This window comes from Aedes albopictus, chromosome 3 (assembly GCF_035046485.1).
Source record: "Aedes albopictus strain Foshan chromosome 3, AalbF5, whole genome shotgun sequence".
In the NCBI taxonomy this organism is placed as follows: Eukaryota; Metazoa; Arthropoda; class Insecta; order Diptera; family Culicidae; genus Aedes; species Aedes albopictus.
This window is the reverse complement of record NC_085138.1, coordinates 35,790,615-35,797,729: the sequence shown is the minus strand read 5'-3', so window position 1 is coordinate 35,797,729 and position 7,115 is coordinate 35,790,615.

Below are 7,115 nucleotides of genomic sequence, written 5' to 3'. Positions count from 1 at the left end.
GATGAAATGTGGGCGTAAAAAATAAAAAAACACTTGTCACTCTGTCATTTTTGTGAAGCCAGATGTGAATAAGGCAAAAACTGGGACTGTTCGTAGCGCGAACGTTCCGACCTGTCGTGTTCGATATAAGGAAATACCCGCATATTGACGATCTTGCGCCAAATACGACGCACAGGCAAACAAAATTGTCCCTCCACAAAATATGCACACCGGTTTCAGCATACATTGGTTGATGTCGCCGCTACAATTTTCCAGCAACGGAGCGTTATTTTGGGGTGGTGTTTCGACTAATCGGTTTGTTTATGCACTGTTTCCTTTGTTGTTGGATGTGTGAACATTGTGCTGTCAAAGATTGAACATTTGCACGATCGTCGCGAAATCCTTGCAAAGCCCAATAATAAATACGATAAATTTTATTGTTACAGTGAGGATTCGCTCGTTGGGTCACGACCTGAGACGAGACTCGCGAAGAGGAAAAAAAGCAACGTCAAGTGCAGCCCAACTGAGCTGTCAGTTGTAGCCCGTTTGATTACGTTACCTAAAACGAGGAAAGTATTGCTATCCGAGATAAATTCTGAAGCCAAAATTCACTCCGAGCAGCATTTTCTTCTCCTGTACTGTCAACAATAAATTGAAAACAAAATATTCCAATAATTACATTGCTTGGCGATTGTTGGCGATGCAAAATTTCACCTCAACACGCTAACGCCGCTCAGCACAAAAGTGCATACTTTCCAGACTACACCAAAAATGTGTAACCCTTGCACATTCACAAAATCAGCTCCTGTGTCCGCAAAATCGTTAAATTCGCAAAAATTTTTGTACAGCAATCTAGCTAGGTTTACTAGTGACCTTGGAAAACAAAAAAAAATATCGACATTTCGCATCTAGACGAGTGTACGAGCTGTTTTTGAAAATGTGTAACTGCAACACATTTTTGTGTGGTCTGGAAATTATGCACTTATGAGTAGGGCTTACACATTTTAGTGCTGAGCGGTTTTACTGTGAACATGATTTTGTGCGTGAATGGCATTCAGTCACACTGCATGTGAGGTGATGCGGTCACGTACGTGTTTGAACCACCAGCCCAAAACATAATGTCAACACAGATAGGAAGAAGAAAAAAATAACAGAGTGGAGAAAAAGAAGACCGTCTTCGCGAGTCTCGTCTCAGGTCACGACTGCGCCTCGATTAGCGAATCGTGTTCGTTCGTTGGGGCAACTGACAACTGATTAAAATGCTGTAGACACACGCAAGTGACGAGAAATACGTCACGAAACACCCACACACTTGCACAAACGTTCTGTATATATAAGCTGCGATGCAAGAGCGGTCAGACGTCAAACTCATTTTGACATCGATTTTGACATTGACAGTGCTTTTTAGTTGGGTTTTGCCCCAACCAGTGAACATTCAACCACAGACAAACAGACGTCTCACTCTACTCACTTCTCATCGTTACCCTTTTTACCGGTTAGTTCAAATATTTTGTAGTTCGCAAATCGCTCGGTCACGGCGCTCGCATCGTTTGTGCTCCTGTTTGACATTTGCTCACTACTGCCACCTACTGAGTGGTTTGCGTAACACTGCCTGGTTAGCATTGGGCGATTATGTTTTCGTGACGATGATTTTTATCGCAAATTGTTCCAAGTGATACGTCTGTTTGTCTGTGATTCAACTATCGAGACAGCCCATCTAACGAGCCGCCAACGAACGAATCGGGACTGTACAACACCATTTTTTCGAAAATTATTTACCATTGAACGTACTATAATTTGCACAGCACACTCTCCATCACCGCTGATGTTTAATACCATTCGGTGAATGGTAAATGGCTCTTTTACAATAAAAAATGGTGGTCGTTATGTATCTTAACCATAATATCTTGAGAAAATTTCATATACATTTTTTCGCGAAAAACAATGAAATGTATTGTGTTTTTATGATACATTTTTAGGGCATTTTCCAAAATAAAACAATATGTTTCGCAATATATCCTAATGTTTTTTCATTGTTCTTACAATGATGTTTCTATTGCTTTCCAATGAACAACTAAAAATCTTATATATATAGTTAACAACCATTGATAAACAATACAAATACAATTATTTGAATTACCTCAATGAAATCGTTGTTATAATATGAATACAATATATCTAGGGGCAAGACAGATACAGCGACAGTAACTCTGTTATCGAAGTGTTGCTTGTAGGAAGCAATCTAAATAAATTAAATTGTTCGATATCACTAGTTTACAGCATTTTTGAACTCGGTAAGCTGATGATCATTTTTGGTGTAGAATCATGCCCTGAGTTCGAAAACGCGAAAGAAAAAAATTACAGTAGAGCGGAAATTTTTTCTACTTTCCATACAAGGTTAATGATTTGAAATCGATTTTTGTTCTATTTTTAAGCAAAGTAGCTCACTTCAAACATCTCATTCTCCGTAATCAATGCCCCGATTGAGCTGAAATTTTTACTGTAACTTGCCTACATATGATATGTTGAATAAACGTCGAGAAAGAATTTTTAAGTTGGGTTTTTCTTATTGAAAAAAATACATTTCTTCAAAATATTTTGGAAATTTTGCTAAAATTTAAGAAGATCGTCCCTAAAACTCGCCAATATCTTGAAATTTCATCAATCTGACGCAAAACCTGTATTCAGATGATCGAATGGTATTGTATTCAGCTTTTAATTTATGGAAAAAGATTTAAAATTGGTTGAACAAAACGCAATACATTTGAATTTTAGTAAATTACATATTTTGAAAAGTTACAAAACTCAATATTGAGCTAAAACTCAAAAACTGTTCTACTTAAAATTTTTTGAAGGTCAGTTTCGAAATCAGCACTAAATTGTGCTTCAAAAATTTTGGTCGTTGACAGAAGTTCACGACTTTCGTTTTATTTTGTAAACTTGTGTATCAGATTATAGAACAGTTTTGTAATTTGTTCACAACGTTTCAGTTGTAACGAAAAATAAAAGTTAGAATTTATATCAGTGTTTCACTAGAGAGCGGAATTAGGTACATAACAGCAAGCCGCGCCGCAGAGCCGTTTCCTTCGAATCCGAAAACGAGAGAGACGAGCATCCGCGTGCGTGGTACGTTTGTGTGCGTGTCATCCGAGCGCATAAACGAACGAACGGGAGAAAGACGAAAGATAGGTTGCTGAGCATGTGAAGGCGTTGGAGGAGGCAGTTTTGTAAGCGATTTGATCGAGTACAGTTTAAAAGACACGGACAACGTCTTCAGCTTTCGGCTGTACAGACTGTTTTAAACTTAACATTAGACAACGGACAACGGAGCATGCACCAGTGGATACGGGGAAGAAACTATTCTCACGAAAAGTTTCAACGCCCGAAGCGGGAATCGAACCCTCACCCCATAGTATGGTGCGATTATAAGCTTGGTGACCCTAACCGCACGGCTACGAGGCTCCACAAGTTGTGGGTAGAGTTTAGGTTTCAATAAAAAAAAATGGAATTTGAAAAAAAAAGTTTGTGATTTTATTTTATGTGAAGAATTCCTCTGGATAGCTCCTCTGGATCACTCTGGTTTGCCTGATACCTGTGAAAAATCGAGCAGTCTTGCCCGATTTTCCGCTTCGTAGAGACGTTTCTGAATGGATTCGAACAAAAAGTGTAACTCAGGATCAGTCCTGCAAAATATCAGTGTCAGTGCCTGTTTTTCAGCCGAAAATGAATGACTGCGGCGGTCGTTTTCAGTTCCTCGATGTGAGAACTGACAGAGTCCGAGAGCTCCATTCGTGAGCAACCCAACAAGGTCAATCCCCAATCATCCACACACGACTCATGCTGACAGACCATTCGTCTCAAGCGGTAGCTTGTGAGAGTGAGTGCACTATACGCTACCACGGGTGAAAACACTCAACTACAGAAAATTAAATGGAAATTTAGCCCTGTCAGCTCTCGCTTTCAGCACGCTGCGTGCGAGTGTGAGTACCTATTTCATTTCGCTCCCGTTTTGCTGATCGGAAAGCAACATTGACAGGAAAAACAAAACGGAGAAAATGAAAAAAGCAAAATATCGCTATCATACAGGCCTGTCGAAAAATTGCTGCACTGCTCAGGATTGCTCAGAGTTGCTCCGGATTGCACAGTGTCTTGCCCCTAGCAATATATGTTGCCATTTCTGGAGCTCGATTTGAATAGGTCGTATGTGTGTATCGATCAGTTTATTTTAGTCATTGTAGCAATATGGCAGATATTTTGCAAAAATTTTAATAATGGAACAGAAAGCCTGTTTTGTGAGGATTTTGCTGTATGTATCAACTCTGCTCAATTTCAACGGTTTTCGCTATAATAAGCGAATCCAACTGATTGAATTTTTAATCGACAAAAGCACATTCGACCTATTCAAATCGAGCTCCAGATTTGTAAGCAGTTTTCGTTTTTGAAAAATCCTCGTAAAAAACATAGAAATACATTCTATTTACCGGTAACATTTCTATTCAGCATTTACGAGCACAAATGGCTGCCAGAATTATATAAACATTAAAAAATTTCTGGTAAGAATCAAACACTCTGATGTCCGTATTGGTATGGTATTTATTGCTTGAAAGCATTTGATAAGATCTATCAAAAATCTTTTTAAGTAACAGATAATTTGATCCATACCATAAACCGTTTACAATTCTGGTGACCAGTTGCACCTGAGGTTGCATTTGTTAATGCCGGAGAAAAATGTTACCGAGAAATATTATTTCTATGGGTTTTCAAAAGCGAAAGGTGCTTACATATGACAACAGGTAGAAACCTTTTGTAGCTTAGGAAATGAAATTCATTATTATCTATCCGGTTTTAACCAAGACAGCCCCCAATCAAAAATTGCCATTTTCTTGATCCATAAGTGTCGCAACTGTTCCGCATCTAGTGCGCTGTGTTGCTAACAACAACGGGAAAGATACGCACTACTTTTGACATGATTCAAAAACGTCGCGAGTTGGGTCGCGTCGCGACTTGTTTGAGCGACGTCCGGTTTGGTGGTGGCCCGACAATCTCTCTCTCTCTTCTTGGCGTAACGTCCTCACTGGGACAAAGCGAAGACGGCTAATAACAAGACAGACATCTACCCTCTTGCTCCATATACCTTGGGAGCTACAAGCACACTAGCGCCGCGAACGACTTCAGGGAACAACATCATGAATCAGTGTGCGTGAAATGTTACAATTTCTGTGTACATATTAGCATGTACACGCACACATTAATGTTTTAATGTTCCTGTGAATCGTTAAGGGCGTTTCAACCATGTCGCCTGCGACACGGTGGGAGCTGTCTGTCTTGTTATTAGCCGTCTTCGGACAAAGCCTGCTTCTCAGCTTAGTGTTCTATGAGCACTTCCACAGTTATTAACTGAGAGCTTCCTCTGCCAATGACCATTTTGCATGTGTATATCGTGTGGCAGGCACGAAGATACTCTATGCCCAAGGAAGTCAAGGAAATTTCCTTTACGAAAAGATCCTGGACCGACCGGGAATCGAACCCGTCACCCTCAGCATGGTCATGCTGAATACCCGTGCGTTTACCGCCTCGGCTATATGGGCCGACAATATAGTTGCTGATAATCAAACCCTAGCATCATACCCTAGAGTCTATCGGTTATTTCACGCACTCGACACTCGAATCACAGAGAAAAGACGTCTATCTTCGCTTTCTGCCTTGTGTAAAACTTTGTAACGGTAATATCAGAATATGTCGTTATGCTCCCGTTACGTGGCGCTAGCGTTCCATCAGTTATACATTGTCGTTTTGTCATATTTGTTTCCAGTGCTCGCCGTTTTTGGCATTTGAGCGCTCATGGCGCTTTGTGGGCTAGTGTGTTGTAACGTGTTACCGACAATAACGGCAACAACGGGAAGCCAAGCAAATGTTTTTTGTTATTGTATTTGTTAGTAGTTTTGTGTTTGGAAAAAAATAATATAAAACGCTGTAAGGATAAATGTTAGTAAAATTAAAAATTGTTAAAATAGTTGTTAGTAGTGATAAAAAAAACTAATTGGGAACCCCTGCTCCAATAGAAAACTCATATTCAAATTAGTTAAGAATTTCTAATGTATGCCCCCCCGATGGAGTACTAGATTGGTTAGAAAGGGGAACAAAATGTATATGTATAAACACGAAATCCGGGATGAAAAGACATGTCAAAGGAGGAGCAACGGAGGGGGGGGGGGGGAGAGGAGAAGGAGAGGATCTTGGATTTTGGAGGAGCAAACTGGGAAGGAGGAATTAAAGGGAGTCGTTTTCGGGATAGCAAGTGAACGAGAAGTTCGAGAGAAGTGCTTGAAGAAGTATTGCGATGGTGATCTCCAATAGGGGCCACGTGACGAAGTTTGTGCGATTTTCGAGGTGACAAGTGCTCCAGCGTTCGGACTATTTTCGGACTGGCAAGTGCTCCAGAGGTCGGAGACCTCCTAAACCAGATTCGCGGGTCAGCCATTACACACCCGAAACGTATTTTTTGGAATTAGCACCCGATCCATTGCTATCCAACGAGGAAGTTAGCCGGACAAATCTTTCGGAACGGATCACCAAGTCTTGGGCCACCCTACTCCGGTACGCGAGCCTCACCTTGTGATTACGGTGCACATCTTGTGAAGCACCACTGTCAATCCAGCCGCCCTCCGACGCGACGCCGTCGGCCACCAGACATGCTGTCGACCATCGGTTCCGAACCCATCCCTTCACCCGAAGCGCCACCGTCTCGGCGCTCGCTGCGGCTATCATCGTGTTGACGCCGACCACGTGCTCCGGCAGGTATGTCACCGTCTCCTCTCCCTCTACCTCACCACAATGGGCCCCAACGAAGAAGATAGAAAAATATGTTTGTATTTACTAACCCACACACCCTAGATACCAATATAGTAGTAGATTAAATCAACTCGGTTCCTTTGATTTCCAAAAGCGAGAGATTAATTCCTCTATAAGTCTGCTTGGCCTTTCCCTTGTTCGCTAAATTTCAGTTGGCAGGTAAGTGTAGGGTTGCTCAAGTTTCCCCCTGGTCAATGCCGACCCTGAGGTACTTTTGAAGGTGAGCTGGCCTGGGCGTATGGACGCCGATGCCACCGGACGTGTGGAGCGTCCCATCGGTAGTT